Source organism: Kogia breviceps, chromosome 11 (genome assembly GCF_026419965.1).
Source record: "Kogia breviceps isolate mKogBre1 chromosome 11, mKogBre1 haplotype 1, whole genome shotgun sequence".
Taxonomy (NCBI): domain Eukaryota; kingdom Metazoa; phylum Chordata; class Mammalia; order Artiodactyla; family Physeteridae; genus Kogia; species Kogia breviceps.
The window spans coordinates 21,468,850-21,487,199 of NC_081320.1; the positions used below are offsets into that span (position 1 = coordinate 21,468,850).

The window sequence follows — 18,350 nt, forward strand, 5'->3', positions numbered from 1 at the left end:
ATAGGAAGGATCTATTAGATCCCATTTCACATAAATAAACATTTATTAAGCACAAACTATGTACCTGGAGCTGTAGTTGATATCTCACACATATGATTTAATTTATATGAAATGAATAAGGCTAGCATCATTTTTCTTTTTTACAGATGTAAAAATGGAGGCTCAGAGCTATGACAACCATGCAAATGGTTGTAATAGGTAAATTGGGAATACCCTCCATTCTGTTATTATAGGGGAGAAGAATCAAATGACAAGATTAACAGAGACTCCTAGCTTTGGACCAGGAATTTACTCTGCCAAATACTTTGTTCCTACATTACACCTCCCTTCTTGATATCGAGTATGCTTCACCTGAATCAGAGCCCCAGGCTTTTCCAGCATTCCATTCAGCTTCAGGTTATGTAATCCAGAATGTTATCCTGTCAAAGTCAGTTGTTACAGAATGTGATTTAGTAGCATTTACTCACCCATTCAACAAACATGTATTTAGCATCCTTTATGGGAAAGTTGAGATGCTGAAGATATTAAGACCCCCCAAAATGGTCAAAAAGAGTGGGACATGACTTAATTTTACATTGTATTTCAAATATAGTTTTCAAAATTAATTTCCACAATTATGTGTGAGTTCTCTGAGGGCAAGACCTGTGACTATTATCTCTGTAACTTCTGGGTCCATTACTGCAAAGTAATAAAAAGATGGAAAGAATTACAGCTCTAAGTCCAGCAGATCTGTGTAGAAAAGCAGTTCTGCCACCCAATTAGCAGTAGGAAAATAATAGCTAAGTTCCTTGTTGAATAGGAGTAGTAATATTTGAAATAACTTTGATGAAAATTAAAAGAAATAATACTTACAAATCGTTCACTGTAATACTTGACTCATAATACTTTTTCAATAAAATATTAATATTATTAATTATTATTATAGGTATTAAATCAATGTGAATGAACCACAGATCAATACAATAGGTGTTAAATAACATTAATCAACATTAATTATAAAGATTTATCAGATCATAGAATATCTAGGGACTAGTTGTGCTTGTATGGGTAGGCTTCAGAATGTAAGTGATATCTTATTTAGGTTCCCCAAGAATGGGTTAAATCTGCCAATCAGAAAAGGTGACTAGAGGGTAGGAGGTACTGAAAAACACCATTGCTCGGATAGAATATTCAAAAGTTCTCTCTATGTTAAAAGTTTTTTCCAAAATGCTGAATTATTTTATGGGCATATAGTCCTTAGAGAATATGAAGAAACTGTATCAAGAAAATCTAAGATGTCGTTTCATCTTGTGAGAGAAATGTGCAGAATGAATAATTTCTGGCCTGAGTGACCAAGGGTAAACTTGCTTGGAGATAAGACCATCTCCACTAAGGCATGCACATACTTCCCTGGCTTGAAGAACATAGCTGATAGTTGTTCTTTGAAATTATTTTTGTCAGGTGTATGTAAAGGATCTATATCTGTGTCTTCTGTCACAATTTGCCTGAAGCTGTCAGTGAGGGAAAAAACATCAACTTTGAAATTTACTTTTAAATTAAGTTTTAAGATACCCTTCCTTAGCTTCCTCTGTAGCCCTCAATGCTTTATCTACACTATATATATTGCAGTAAACGGGGACAATTATCAGGTTGCTCACTGAAGTCCTATTTTAAATAATACATAGTCATACTGTTGCAAGACCTCATTTTACAATTATCACTTTCTTAAGCTTATGCAATATTACCTCGGGTGGGAGTACCTACTGAATAAAATTAGAGTTCCCCAAACCTTGTTTTTAAACCAAAGCTAAATTGGTTTTGAGATGAAAATATTAACTTCTTTCCCAATGTATTCTTTTGAATTATGCTTCCACATTTCATGAGTACATTAAGGAAAGTAAGAAATAAATTATAATCTTCCTTGAAAGTCATGCTGTAAGTATACATACACATACATGCACACACAACTTAATCTTTCCTCCTACTCATATTTTTACTTTTGAATCTACTTCCCAAATAGGCAATGTCTCCTTTGTCTCCTTCAGAAAAATAATAATCCAGACTATCAATAATCTTTATTTTAGTAACATGCGGTAGACTTCCAGTAACTATAGAATAGAGTTGATTTAATTGGGGAGAACACAATGCAGAAGGATTAAACTTGTTATAAATTCAGAATTTGTAGTTTATTATAATAAGCCTCTGACATTATGGGCAGTATTTGAAATGGAATGTTTCCAAAATCTTCTCAATTTAATTTTGACCAAAAATAATGGACGACTTTTAATGTTATTGAAATTTCAGATGTTATAAAGTGGGTTCCTTTGATTTTGAACTTGAATGACATTTGCCCTTTATGTTCAATTGCACTTTTTAAAGACTTTTGGAAAAAAAAGCATAATTTGGAAAAGACTACACATAGATCTTCTGTTGACAGCACAATTATCACCAAAAAAAAAAGCACTGTTTTCCTGTTCTATATTTTTTTCTTTCTGGATAGTAGTTGCACATATAATTTTGTGGAAATATAGAGACAGATTATATAATGGCCCCATGGTTAGCAAATACACAGGCTAAGGAGGCAGCATTACATTATTCTAAACAGAATGAGCTCAACAGATGTAAAACAAGTCTTGGGAGACCTTACTGTGATTTAAAATGTGAATACAGCAATGACCAGAAAGTTATGCTACCATAAAAAGAACAAGGGGAACAAAACACTGAAGAAAAAGTTACCAGAAGAATGTTCAAGATCTAAAATTTGCACTGACAACAATTAAGGCCCACCTCTACCTTCCTGTATCTGTGCTGCAGAACATTGTATCTTGTGCCGCCGACATTACAGAATGCTGAAGAATGTTTAAATTTTGGAGACCCAGCTGCACTTTATTGGAGGCAAGAATAAGACATCTTGAAAGATCCAAGACTATGCTGTGTTGCTGAGAAAGGGAGAGAGAGAGAGAGAGAGAGAGAAAGAGAGAATGAATACCTGAATTACCATCTGAGCCCTACCTCAACCCCTGGTTTTTATTTATTAATTTTAATTTTTTTAAACAGGAGAAAAAGGAAAAAAAAATTAATTCATGAGCATGGAGGTTCCATAGAGATACGACCTAAGAAGTGGCCAAAGCAGGAGGCTTTTATGCTTTTTAAACAAAGAAACTTAGGTTTTGGGTGCCCAATTAGCAAAGAATCTAAATAGAGTTTGGGCTGGGGTAGTAAATTAAAGAAGTAAGGTTTGTTTATAAAACCTTCTCAGCCCAGAATTCCCTGTCTTTGATAATGATGTTCTTCTACCACCAAATGCAGGGAGTGCACCTTCCACAAGAGAGATTTATTTCCTGCTTTCAAGGAGACAGAAAGGTGAGTCAGAGTGTCCCTCTTGTGGTGACCATTTCTTCTGTACCTTTAATTCAAAATAATCAGTATGCCATTGAGGCAGATTTTTGGGTGGCCTACCCTGGACCCCAACACTGTGAAAACAAGTCCTGGAGAGAATAAAGCTCGAGGTACAGGAGGTCGCCTAAATCATGACCACGCATACATTTGACAATAGGTATTTGTAACATAAGTATAAATACGAATCATGCATCAGCACAAATGTAAAACAGCTGCCAAATAGTTTTTAGAAGAAATAATTGTCAAACATTAAATTTTTTTAGACATCTTATTCACAAAATCAAATTTTAAAGTAATATTTTAAACAAAAAATTTTTTAACTAAATGAAAATGTCACAGATGAAATTTTCAAAAATTAAATCTCAACTAAATTTCCAAAACTTATATTTGCAAAGTTAAATTACATTTTCAAAACTTAAATTTAAAATATTAAAATCTCTAAGTTAATTTTGAAAAATAATTAAAACTTCAAACTTAATTAACTAAAAAATTGAAATGTAAGTAACCTTTAAAAGTTGAGTCATCCTCCAACCTGAGTCGCACCCGAGTCCCTTGGGTAAATGCTATTTGATTGCTAGAACACAAAGAAACCTCCCCTCACTCCCAAAATTGTTCTCCAAAATTTCCGGAAGAGCCTGCCTCATCCCGTCCTTTTGCATCTCACCAAGGAGTGCTGTAGGGTAAGTGATACTTGGGGCTCTACCTCTCTGGTTCTGCCTCTTCAGCTAAAGTGCTCTCATGCTTTTCAACCCTTGGACTTTAAAGTATCAGCATAATCTCTATGCATATTGAATAGACAGAAGAACCTGGTCATTTCCCAGAGAGAGCTTTGTCAAGTTTGAAAACTTGAAATAATCACCAGATCAGGTTACTCATCATTTAAACACTGATTAAAATTATTATTAGCTTTAAATTGATTACACTAAGTTGCAAGTATAAATTCTTTTCAAATCTTGAGTTTTATTATTTTTCTGCAGAGATTGAAATTCTACTGTCATGTAGGGTTCTAGCATTTTAAATGGAGAAATTCTTATCTGTTTTTCTTCCTCCCAGGTGCTCTTTGATTAACTGGTTTAGAAGCTAAAATAAATTGCAAACACTGATGTTTCCATTTTTTTTAGATCTTGGAGTTACTGTCTAATGCAAGCAGAAATTTACCAGATTGGATGTTTGTCCAACAATGTAAACATGCAGAATGTATGCAAGAAAAGAAAATGAGGGTTTTTCAAGGGTTAACTCAAGCCAGAGTTGACAAATGAGACAAATGCCTCACCTCTCACCTTTCTATTCCCCTCACACATCTTTCACAAGCATATCCCAGAGCATTAGCTATTTTCACTGTACCATGCTTTATAAGGTCACTTGTGTTTTACACATTCTCAAGGAGCCTGCATAAAATATTTTGTTTAATTGGCTCTTTAACAGCTATCAACTATTAAGTACTGTGTAGATGACTTTGAAAATATTCAGCTAGGGTTCAATTAAACAGAGAGAGAGAAGGCTAGTTCAATTAACAATTAACTCATGATTGTTCACACTAATGAATCATAAATTCATGGAATTTAATGGTTCAAAGTTCTGAGGTAGGTCATTCAGAATACAGGATAATGGAAAGTCACATTTGGGAGTTGGTTTGATATATATAAGAACATGATATTTTATACTAATCTGGGAAGTGGCAATGCTGCAAACAAAGCCGGGTTAATCATGTTCATCTGGCTTCCATGCTGAACTCTCTTCCTGGAGGGAGACTAGAATGTTTGTCATAAACCTTCAGACTAATGCAGTAAACCAGCCTAAAGCAGAACTGATTTCACTTTGAAAGCTTCTGCATAACATTAAGTGAAGAAGTAATTGACATTCTGGCTCTCAGAATCTCAGCAGGTTTATTCTTTTGATTTTGAAGACAACTTTTTTTCAGGTACTGGTAGACTAGAGTAAATTAGGGAACAGGTGAGAGCAGCCTTAAAACCCTGGACTTAACATTTGAATTACTGCTATTAGCAATACCAACTTACTTTTAAGATTTGCAAGTATAATCGATAATTAAAATTGCTAGTACTGTCTGTAATCTAAAGGATATTGCCTTATCTAATTTGCTTTTCACTGACATTGTGATATAAGAAGGACAACTGATATGTACTGATTTTATAGATTTAAAGAAACTAAACTTAAAAGAAATCTAATGTCATCTTCAAAGTTATAAATCAAGGAAGTGGCAAGACTAGGACTTCAGTTGATATTTTTGATTCTATGTGACATGCTTCTTATAATTTTCTAGTAAACTATTGTTTACTTCTTAACGATTTAACTTTCTGATTTGCTATTGTTTCTATTTCACACTTGAAAAACAGACACACACATAGAAACAATAAATTTATATAAATTGTGTTGAATGATAATTAAGCATTTATGTTCCAGCCAGTCATTGTGCTAAAATCTTTCCATGATTTATCTGACTTAGCATTCAACACATCTCTGTTAAGAAAATACTGTATTTTCCCTGATTTTTGATAAAAAGAAATAAACTGCATTTTAGATAAATTACAATTACCCAAAGAAAGGGCTGTTAAATGGCATAAGCCAAATATGAATCATAAACAAACTCTAGATCTAGAGCTTTATAGCATATATAATAGTCTGTATAACATATATAGATATTCCCTTTCCTTAATATTGGACTTTACATACTTTACCATGAACTTAAAATAATTGTTAAAGTATCTAGTATAATTCTACATTTTTATGTGTTTTTTTTTTTTTTTTTTTTTTTTTTTTTGCGGTACGCGGGCCTCTCACTGCTGTGGCCTCTCCCGTTGCGGAGCACAGGCTCCGGACGCGCAGGCTCAGCGGCAGTGGCTCACGGGCCTAGCTGTTCCGTGGCATGTGGAATCTTTCCGGACTGGGGCACGAACCCGTGTCCCCTGAATCAGCAGGCGGACTCCCAACCACTGCACCACCAGGGAAGCCCCTATGTATGGTTTTTTTGATACAAATAATATATACAGCTAAGTTGCTTTAATACTTTTACAATTCCAAATACATCTTTACCTAAATCTTTTTTCCCAAAGATACAAATCCATTTTCTCCAAGGATATTTTATCTGAACTCTTCCCATTTACTGCTTAATATTGTCCATAGCATATTTATATATTATAAAATATTTACCACAGAAACTTTTGCAAATGTCCGGTCTCAGAAAAATCACATGGGAAAAAGAAAAAGTCATTAGTAATTTTTCCACTGAAAACCACAATTAACATCTAGGCATATGCTTTCGTAGGCTTTTTTTCTAAGCATATATGCTGTGAGGTAGTTAAGGCATAGGGAGATTGCATAACTGGCCCAAGGTAATTTAGCCAAACCAAGATGCTTTGCAGACAAAGTGACTCCAGGGTTCCCTATCATATCATAGATTGCAAATGTCTACCTGTAGAAAACACTCTTAGTTCAAGAACCATACACAGAGAGCCATATTGGGCCCATGGGCCATAGTTTGCCAGCCTCTGATCTTCACCTTTACTCTACCTTGCCTCTCACAAAGAAAACAAAAGAAACAGAGCAAAGACCTTTACTTTGACTGTGTTACTTCTCAAGATGCCTGTTCCACAACCAATTGGAGATATCAAATCTGGAGTTCTTGAGAAGAACTGTCAAAATGATTCGAGGTATAATAGAACTGCATGTGGCAGAAAAAAGATACATTTAATATAAAAAGTGACTTTAAGATGTAAGCAAAATGTTTTTTGCTTTACTTTTCAACTCCTCCCAAAAGAGGACAGGTACAGATCATTAATGAAAAATGTATTGCCTTTTATGATTGCCTGCCAATGTGTAAGAATCAATCACTTGGTATAAAACATGCCCATAAAAGAAGTGTTATTCAGATTTAAGAGATTCCATATAACTCATTTGAAAAGGAAACAAAATTATTGAGTCTCTTACCACTGACTTGATTCTAAACAAATCATGCTGCTCAGGCATATGAAATGTGTTTCAAATTATGACTGAGGAGGAACCGGCACCTCACTTACAGAGCTTGTGTTGATTCTATGACAAAACATAAGCCATTATATTTAGTTTCTTGCTATTTTATTATAATATCTAAGTGCTGAAGCTACCCAACTGAAAAAAAAAAAAGAAAAAGAAAAAGACTTGGGATATTTAGACAACTCTACTAAAGGAATTATTATCCACTGTGACACGATAATGGTTTATTACTTTAAGAAAAATGGTCTTCTAAATCCCAAGACATTTGTCAGGAAATTAAAAAATTGAGACAAACACAATATATTTGTTTTGAAGTACATTGTTTTATGGTGATCATCTAGTCAAGTATGCTAAATAACCCTGTATAAAAGAATAAATTTAGCTGCAGATTCAGAAAGCCATTGCCAAGTTTAGCAAATAAAAAGAAGACTGACAAGTTTAGTGGGAGAAGAAAAAGACTTTGTTTTCAAAAATGACAACTTTTGACTGACCTAAGTAATGAAGAAATTTATAAAAGTTGCTTAGAAAATAGTTATTTCAAGGCTCACTAAATCAGAAAATTCTCATTCCTAAATATATTTATAAGCATTGAATGAAAAATATTGTTATAAAATCCAGGACTTGAGATTCAAAGGAACTAACTGTTCAGTATTACCTATATTGAATTGATAAAAAGACAACAATCCTCTTTAAAATAATTATGTAAATCTGATTTTTGGGGTCGTATGTCTAATGTGGAAAACCAAAAACATATATATATATATTCTTGCTTTCTTAGACATTTTACTCTAATTTTCATTAGTGGCTAGTATATTATAACTATTTAAATTTTCTTTTAATAGAACATGTTTTAATCAAGAAAATTAATATTCTCACAACATTGTAAAGCAACCATACTTCAATAAAAATTAATTAAAAAGAAAACTAAATAATCTAATGCCACTTGTAATATATTAGAAATATAAAGGTGGTTACAGGGTATTTTACTTTGTTTAGAGAGAACAGAAGAATAAATCAAAGAAAAAGTAAAAGGGAAAAGACAATACTGAGTGAGGAGGCCTTTTTGGCACTAGCTATAGCTAACATTAACTGGTTTCACTCTGGGCCTAGCAGTTTTTTTAATTGAGATATAATTGACATATATTATTTTATTAGTTTCAAGTGTAGAACATAATGACTTGACATTTATACATTTTTCAAAATGATCACCACAGTAAGTCCATCACCACACAGAGTTACAATTTTTTTCTTGTGATGAGAACTTTTAAGATCTACTCTCTCAGCAACTTTCATACGTACAATACAGTGTTATTACCTATAGTTAACATGTAGTATGTTATACCCACAGGACTTATTTACATATAGAAGTTTGTACCTTTTGACCATCTTTGCCCATTTTGCCCACCTTAAACAGCTGTCTCTGGCACAACCAATGTGTTTTGCTTTTCTAGGAGTTTGATTTTTTTGTTTTTTAGATTCTACATATATGTGAGATCATACAATATTTGTCTTTCTCTGAATTATTTCACTTAGTTTAATGTCCTCAAGGTCCATCCATGTTTTTGCAAATGGCAAATTTTCTTCTTTTTATGGCTGAATAATATCCCATTGTATACATATACCTCAATTTCTCTTCCTCTATTCTTCAACTGATGGACACTTAGGTTGCTTAAATAATACTGAAGTGAACATAGGGGTGCATATTTCTTTCTGAGGGGTGCATTTTTCAATTCCTTTGAATAAAGACGCAGAAGTAGAATTGCTTCCATATGGTAGCTTTATTTTTAATTTTTTGAGTGCACAAGAGTTCCTTTTCTCCACATCCTCACCAGCACTTGTTTTTTTTTTTTTTTTTTGTCTGTTTGACAGTAGCCATTCTAACAGAAGTAATGTGATATCTCAATGTGTTTTTGATTTGCATTTCCCTTAGATTAATGATGTTGCACACCTTTCATATACCTGTTGGCTGGCCCTAGCACTTTTAAATTTATTCCCCTTCATCCAGAAACACTTGTTACATGACCAAAGACAGACAATTAAAAAGAATGCCCAGTAACTAACAACCTCTGTTCTATGAAACAATCAGCTATGAAATATAAACAGTGAAAAAGACTACCCTACTTTGAGATTTTTAGTTGGTTAGATTGATTTTAAAATAAATACTGGAGTAATTAGGTATAGGAAAATAAAAAGATTACTATAAAATTTGCCAAAATTTGGAATTGATGCCAGAGGTCCATGAAAACTCCAAACTATTGACCAAAAATTTATGGGGACATAGAAACTGAAGAAGGCAATTGGTAACAGACTATGGAAAAGCTGATGGGAGAAGTGGGAGAGAGTCATGTTTATGTGTGTTTATACTCTCGTGGGAACTTTCTCAGTTCAAGAAAACATGAATCCCTCTGCTAGTATGAATCTTAGTCTTAGCTTCCCATGAAATTTAACTCTCCAGTCCATATCCACCCAAAATACAGGTTCCTTTTATTTATATGTTTATTTCAATAGCTCATGTTTCTTGAACCTGGCTGCACATTAGAAGCATGTGGTGAGTTTTTGAAAATTAACAAGAGGTCTAATTTAATGGGTCTGGGATATGGAAAGGGCACTTGGTATTTTGTTTGAAGCCTCTCCAGGTGACTATAATGTGCAGCCAGGATAAGAACCACTGGACTAACTTGGTTGGTTCTCAGTTCCTTGAAATCAAAACAGCCGGACTAAAATTCATGTTATTATTAGTAAGGAAAAGTAAAATTAACCATGCCTGCTTATAATTTAAAAACTAAATTATATGTTAGTATACTGTGAACTAGTTATTCCTCTAATTAATGGTCTTCTTGTGCCTAATGATAATCCAATTAATTTGTTTACCTTGTTCCAGGGTTCAAAGCATTTTCACACACATTATCACAATTGCTTTCAACAGTAAGTATATATTATACTGTTAGCCTATTCTGTTCAGGAAAATTTTTATATATACATAGGTTTCATAATAATGTCACAGTTATTTATACTTTATCCCATGTTTTACAGGATTTTCCCCAAACTTATTTTATATAATATCTTCATAGGAAAAATAAATGTGTGGCAATCTTTCTGAATCATTATATACCCTTTTGATCAGGGGTTTTACAAATTTTGTATCAGGGATTGGCATAGTTTTTGTGTAAAATGCCAGATGGTAAATATTTAAGACTTTGCAGGCTATACAGTCTCTATTGTAATTATTCTGTCGTAGTCTGAAAATATCCATATGCAACATGTAAATGAATGGATGTGGCTATGTTGCAGTAAAACTTTATTTACACAGGTGGTGGGCCAAGTTTGGCACATAAGCTGTAGTCTGCCAAATCTCATATGGTATGAACTAAAGTTTGGCTATAATTCTTGCTCTACAATTATTATCTTTTAAAACTTTGTACATGTTGGATCTTGTCTTTAGATATTAAGAGTATGAAGGGAAATTAGATAACAGATTTTTTCTTGGAAATAGGCAACCATAGGGGGTGGGGGTGAGAAATGACTTTTTTCTTATATCATTATGCTTTTAAAACGTAGCCACTAATATACCTAAGTATTTAAACTTTTGCCTAGTTCACATTACTGTGAAATCTTTATTTCTACAGTGAATGACATTTTAAAAAATCTTTATTGGAATATAAATGCTTTACAATGTTGTGTTAGTTTCTTCTGTACAATAAAATGAATCATCTATATGTATACATATATCTCCATATCCCCTCCCTCTTGAGACTCCCTCCCATTCTCCCTATCCCACCTCTCTAGGTCATCAGAAAGCATCGAGTTGATCTCCCTGTGCTATGCAGCAGCTTCCCATTAGCCATCCCTTTTACATTTGGTAGTGTATATATGTCAGTGCTACTCTCTCACTTAGTCCCAACTTCCCCATCACCCACTGTGCTCTCAAGTCTGGTCTCTACATCTGCCCTACCCCTAGTTTCACCAGTAACATTTTTTTAGATTCCATATATATATGTTAGCATACAGTATTAGTTGTACTCTTTCTGACTTACTTCACTCTGTATTACAGACTCTAGGTCCACCCACCTCACTACAAATAACTCAATTTCATTTCTTTTTATGCCTGAGTAATATTCCATTGTATATATGTGCTACATCTTCTTTATCCATTCATCTCTCAATGGGTGTTTAGGTTGCTTGCATGTCCTGGCTATCACAAATAGTGCTGCAATAAACATTGTGGTACATGTCTCTTTTTGAATTATGGTTTTCTCAGGGTATATGCCCAGTAGTGGGATACCTGGGTCATATGGCAGTTCTGTTTTCAGATTTTTAAGGAACCTCCATACTGTTCTCCATACTGGCTGTATCAATTTACATTCCCAACAACAGTGCAAGAGGGTTCCCTTTTCTCCACACTCATTCCAGAATTTACTGCTTCTAGATTTTTTTTTTTTTTTTTTTTTTCTGGTATGCAGGTCTCTCACTGTTGTGGCCTCTCCCGTTGTGGAGCACAGGCTCCGGACACGCAGACTCAGTGGCCATAGATCACAGGCCTAGCCACTCCGCCGCTTGTGGGATCTTCCCCGACTGGGGCATGAACCCATGTACCCTGCATCAGCAGGCGTACTCTCAATCACTGCACCACCAATGAAGCCCAGTTTCTAGATTTTTTGATGATGACCATTCTGACCTGTGTGAGGTGATACCTCATTGTGGTTTTGCTTTGCATTTCTCTAATGATTAGTGATATTGAGCATCTTTTCATGTGTTTGTTGGCAATCTGTATGTCTCCTTTGGAGAAATGTCTATTTAGGTCTTCTGCCCATGTTTGGATTGGGTTGTTTGGGTTTTTTTTTTTTTGATAATGAGCTGCATGAGCTGCTTGTATACTTTTGAGATAATCATTTGTCAGTTGCTTCATTTGCAAATATTTTCTCCCATTCTGAGGGTTGTCTTTTCATCTTGTTTATGGTTTCCTTTCCTGTGCAAAAGCTTATAAGTTTAATTAGATCCCATTTGTTTATTTTTGTTTGTATTTCCATTACTCTAGGAGGTGGGTCAAAAAGGATCTTGCTGTGATTTATGTCATAGTGTGTTCGGCCTATGTTTTCCTTGAAGAGTTTTATAGTGTCTGGCCTTACATTTAGTTCTTTAATCCGTTTTGAGTTTATTTTTGTTTATGGTGTTATGGTGTTCTAATTTCATTCTTTTACATGTAGCTCTCCAGTTTTGACAGCACCAGTTATTGAAGAGGTTGTCTTTTCTTCATTGTATATTCTTGCCTCCTTTGTCAAAGATAAGGTGACAATATGTGCATGGGTTAATCTCTGGGCTTTCTATCCTGTTCCATTGATCTATATTGCTGTTTTTGTGACAGTACCATACTGTCTTGATTACTGTAGCTTTGTAGTATAGTCTGAATCAGGGAGCCTGATTCCTCCAGCTCCATTTTTCTTTCTCAATATTTCTTTGGCTATCCCATGTCTTTTGCATTTCCATATAAAATGTAAAATTTCTTGTTCTAGTTCCATGGAAAATGCCATTGGGAATCTGATAGGGATTGCATTGAATCTGTAGATTGCTTTGGGTATTATAGTCATTTTCACAATGTTGATTCTTCCAATCTAAGAGCATGGTATATCTCTCCATCTGTTTGTATCATTTTTTATTTCTTTCTTCATTGTCTTATACTTTTCTGCATACAGGGATTTTGCCTTCTTAGGTAGGTTTATTCGTAGTTATTTTATTCTTTTTGTTGCAATGGTAAATGGGAATGTTTCCATAATTTCTCTTTCTGATTTTTCATTGTTAGTGTAGAGGAATGCAAGAGATTTCTGTGCATGTATTTTGTATCCTGTGACTTAACCAAATTCATTGATTAGCTGTAGTAGTTTTCTGGTGGCATCTTTAGGATTTTCTATGTATAGTATCATGTCATCTGTAAACAGTGACAGTTTTACTTCTTCTTTTCCAATTTGTATTCCTTTTACTTCTTTTTCTTCTCTGATTGCCATGGATAAAACTTCCAAAACTATGTGGAATAATAGTGGTGGCAGTGGGCACCCTTGTCTTGTTCCTGATCTTAGAGGAAACGCTTTCAACTTTTCACCACTGATATAACGTTGGCTGTGGGTTACTCATATATGGCTTTTATCATGTTGAAGTAGGTTCCCTCTATGTCCACATTCTGGAGAGTTTTTATCATAAATTGGTGTTGAATTTTGTCAGATGCTTTTTCTATATCTATTGAGATGATCATATGGTTTTTATTCTTCAATTTTTTAATATGGTATATCATATTGATTGATTTGTGTATATTGAAGAATCCTTGCATTCCTGGGATAAATCCCACTTGACCATGGTGTATGTTCCTTTTAATGTGCTGTTGAATTCTGTTTGCTTGTATTTTTTTGAAGATGTTTGCATCTATGTTCATCAGTGATATTGGCCTGTAATTTTCTTTTTTGTGACATCTTGCTCTGGTTTTGGTGTCAGGGTGATGGTGGCCTAATAGAATGAGGTTGGGAGGGTTCCTCCCTCTGTTATATTTTGGAAGAGTTTGAGAAGAATAGGTGTTAGCTCTTCTCTAAATGTTTGATAGAGTTCACTGTGAAGACATCTGGCCCTGGACTTTTGTTTGTTGGAAGATTTTTAATCACAGTTTCAACTTCAGTGCTTGTGATTGGTCTGTTCATATTTTCTATTTCTTCCTGGTTCAGTCTTGGAAGTCTTTGTACCTTTCTAAGAATTTGTCCATTTCTTCCAGGTTGTCCATTTTATTGGCATATAGTTTCATATACTAGCCTCTCTTGATCCTTTGTAGTTCTTTGGAGTCAGTTGTTACTTCTCCTTTTCATTTCTAATTCTGTTGATTTGAGTCTTCTTGCTTTTTTCCTGATGAGTCTGGTTAATGGTATATCAATTGTGTTTATTTTTTCAAAGAACCAGCTTTTGGTTTTATTGATCTTTGCTATTGTTTTCTTCATTTCTTTGTCATTTATTTCTGTTCTGATCTCTATGATTTCTTTCTTTCTGCTAACCTTAAAAAAATTCTTTCTCTAATTGCTTTAGATGTAAGGTTAGGTTGTTTATTTGAGATGATTCTTATTTCCTGAGGTAGGATTTTATTCCTCTAAACTTCCCTCTTAGAACAGCTTTTGCTGCATCCCATAGATTTTGGGTTGTTGTGTTCTCGTTATTTGTTTCTAGGTATTTTTTTGATTTCCTCTTTGATTTCTTCAGTGATCTCTTGTTTGTTTAATAGTGTATTGTTTAGCCTCCATGTGTGTGTAATTTTTACATTTTTTTTCCTGTAATTGATATCTAGTCTCAGAGTGTTGTGGTCAGAAAAGATTGACACAATTTCAATTTTCTTAAATTTACTGAGGCTTGATTTGTGACCCAAGATGTGATCTATCCTGGAGAATGTTCCATGTGCACCTGAGGTGAAAGTTTATTCTGTTGTTTTTTGATGGATTGTCCTATAAATATCAATTAAGTTCATGTGGTCTAATATCTCATTTAAATTCTTGTGTTTTCTTATTTATTTTCTGTTTGTATGATCTGTCCATTGGTGTATTGCGGTGTTAAAGTCCCCACTCTTATTGTTTTACTCTGATTACCCCTTTTATGGCTGTTAGCATTTACCTTATGTATTGAGGTGCTCTTATTTTGGTTGTATATATATTTACAATTGTTATATGTTCTTCTTGGATTAATCCCTTGATTATTATGTAATGTCCTTCCTGTCTCTTGTAATAGTCTTTATTTTAAAATCTATTTTGTCTGATATGAGTATTGCTACTCCAGCTTTCTTTTGATATCCATGTGCATGGAATATCTTTTTCCATCCTCTCACTTGCAGTCTGCATGTGTCTCTAGGTCTGAAGTGGGTCTCTTGTAGACTACATATATACTGGTCTTGTTTTTGTATCCGTTCAACCAGTCTGTGTCTTTTGGTTGGATCATTTTTTTCCATTTATACTTAAGGTAATTATTGATATGTCTGTTCCTATTACCATTTTCTTAATTGTTTTGCATTTGTTTTTGTAAGTCTTTTCCTTCTCTTGTGTTTCCTACCTAGAGAAGTTCCTTTAGTATTTGTTGTAAAGCTGGTTTGGTGGTGCTGAATTCTCATAACTTTAGCTTGTCTGTAAAGCTTTTGATTTCTCTGTTGAATTTGAATGAGATCCTTGCTGGGTAGAGTAATCTTGGCTGTAGGTTTTCCCTTTCATCACTTTGAATATATTCTGCCACTCCCTTCTGGCCTGCAGTGTTTCTGCTGAGTTAATGACTTTTAAAGTCTTTTATTGTATTTTTATTTTTATGTAGTTACCAATGACAGTCTTTTCATATTTTTATGTGTTCTTCAGTCTTTATTTTTTTTCCGTTTATCTTGAACCTTTGTTTAATTCATGTATTCTGTTTTCTGTTATGACCAATATTCTCTGTATTGCCTAGTTAGTATTTTAATTTCATGTTAAAGGTCTTATAGTTTTTAATCTAGTATAAATCTTAAATATATATTTAAGACTTTAAAAAAAAAAAAAACTTCCTTCTTAAAGCAAGCTGACTTTAGAGCAGTATATATCAGACACTTTAGCTTGTTCGGCTGGTTTTCCTGCTCTTGAACTGCTATATCTTACACCACGTTATTATTCTCAGTTGGTTTTATAAATAAGATGTGTGCCCAGAAAAGAAGAGCACAACTGATTTGTGTCAGCATTTGGGCATGTTCTTCCTTGAGTATCTCAGGCCCTGTCCCAGAGAAAAGAAGCAATTTAGATGCCCTGTCATTTTGTTTTGCTTCTTCACATAGCAGTTGATAGAGTCAGTCCGCAGAAAGAGAGCAGGCAAATCATCTCTGTGCTGGATAGTTCCTTTTTTGTGTTTGCTGTGGAAACTCTCAGCTGTGGGAGGTAGTGTCCTTCTTCTCTGCCAGCACTGTTTTACTGCTGGTAACCAGCCATTGCAGGGCCCCTGCTCTTGGCCCAACCTTGCCCTTGGAATAAGAATAAATGCAGCTGCTCAATCCCTACTATGTAGAAAGCAGACAATCTGACTGCAAATAAATTGAGGGGTTTTTTTGGTATGTGCGGGGGGTGGTCGAAAATGAATAAGTCAAAAACAAAGTTGTTGAAATGATAAATTGATCAAAAGTGAATATTTTCCAGTCACTGATGCCTGCTTTACTTTTAAAAACAGCAATTACTCAAACTAAAGAAATAGCAATCTGATTGTTTCTACTTTTCAAAACAGTGTTAACAGTGTTAACCTCTCTACTTTTAAAAACCATGATTCTTCAAACTAAGGATATAACGCTTTCTAACTGTAAATGGGTACACTTAAGGCAAAGGTTGTAAGAATATCTATGCTTATTAAGAATTCCAAATTAATGAGAAATATCTAATTTGGGATTTTTTTTCCTGAATAATACCTACTTTAAATTTTTAGCCATGTTTACTCCATTTATCCTACATAGTTTTAGTTCTTTTATTATTAAATAGCTTTAAACATCCTTTTGTAAACAATCTGAAGTGCCCAGTGAAACAAATAAATACAATTTTTTTTTTATGTCACTGAAAAAATATTTGTTTAACATTCCTGTCATTATCATCATATCAGGTAGTCTGTATCCCCAGGTTTGCCTAATTATTTGCAAAGTAAATGTGGATGCCTCTAGAATATTTTTTTTTAAAACAGTGATTGGACAAATTCACATTCTATTCATTTGTGATTTTGAACAATGTACAATATATTTTTTCAACCAAAATTATTTTTTTAAGAATTCACTTGAAACCATTCCTTGAGGCTTCTCTCCACTTGTCCACTGGGATGGAAACTTGTAGAATCTATGTAGGCATCTTCTCCCAAGGTCCAACTTCCCCATAACTTGCTTTCTTATTGACTCCTCAGAAGAGTCCCCTGAAGAAGGTACTGTCCCATCCCCATTCTACAGACAAGGACACTGAGGCAAAGTCTCACAGCTAGAAAGTAAGCAAAGCCAAATTCTATTTCAGGCATGCTGATGCGGAATAGGAACTCAGAGCCTTATCATAAATAGGTGCCATGGAAGCATTTTTTTTTAAGTTACTAAGTACATTTACAACTCAAAACCACTTGTATTTTAACTGTTTTACTACTCATATTAACAAAGGATAGTTTGAAGTTGTGCTAGTCAATCAATCTGATGTTCTTTGGTTATTGTTTTAGTATCATGCCTATACTTAACAAATTAAACAGAAAAATTGTCGTATATAAATTTATTTTAGCTCAAAATTTCTGTTTAATTTTCCTTTATGTTTTTTTCAGTTTCGTATTGTGACCTAATTGTGTACCCAATGTCCCTGCTATGTTTGGCAAAGAGACTCAGTTATTCTATTACCTCTATCAGGATAAAAGAGGAATTTTGAAATGGCTAGCAGCTACAGATCAATACACTAACTCAATAGAGATAATTATTGAAATCACTAGGAGACCAGCAAGCTGTCAGCTGTAAGCAATCATTTTAGGCTTGGGATAAATCTGCAGAAAACACAAAGCAAACATAACTGTATTATTTTAAAATTGAGAGTCATATGCTTACAGTTCTCTTTCTGTTATTCACTTCCACAGATCCATTATCATTGGTTCCTGATTATATATATTGAATTTTAAATATTTTGGCCCACTTAGCTTCATATTAAACGTTAATTGCTCTGTCTGCTTTTTTCCTCATTCACTATCCCAGTTTTGCCGTCTTATTTAATTAATAAATTTTGTTCATTTCCTTTATATTTTTAAATATGAATATTTTATTTGGACTTATTTGGACACTGCATTTACAGTGATCGGTCATGGAACTACAAGAGAAAGAGTTGTCATGTAGCTACAAATAGAAGTAAAATGTCTTAAACATTTGTGCAGTGTCTGAATTCTGTCTTAGTGATAAACCTTGCACTTCATGTTATAGTTTCTTTGAACCAGTGACGTTGTAGTTAACATCAAGTACTCTCTTT

General features: G+C 34.0%; 1 protein-coding gene and 1 long non-coding RNA gene across 3 annotated transcripts in view; both read left to right on the forward strand.

Moving 5' to 3' along the window:
- LRRTM4 (leucine rich repeat transmembrane neuronal 4) overlaps window positions 1–18,350 on the forward strand; it is an 881,514-nt gene that overhangs the window by 486,612 nt on the left and 376,552 nt on the right. The gene's annotated exons all lie outside the window — the stretch shown is intronic.
- Window positions 3,311–18,350, forward strand: part of LOC136792207 (uncharacterized) — a 132,495-nt gene continuing 117,455 nt past the window's right edge. The window contains exons 1-2 of the long non-coding RNA XR_010835672.1: window positions 3,311–3,342; window positions 10,250–10,293. This is a non-coding gene — a long non-coding RNA (uncharacterized lncRNA). The remainder of the gene's footprint in view (window positions 3,343–10,249; window positions 10,294–18,350) is intronic.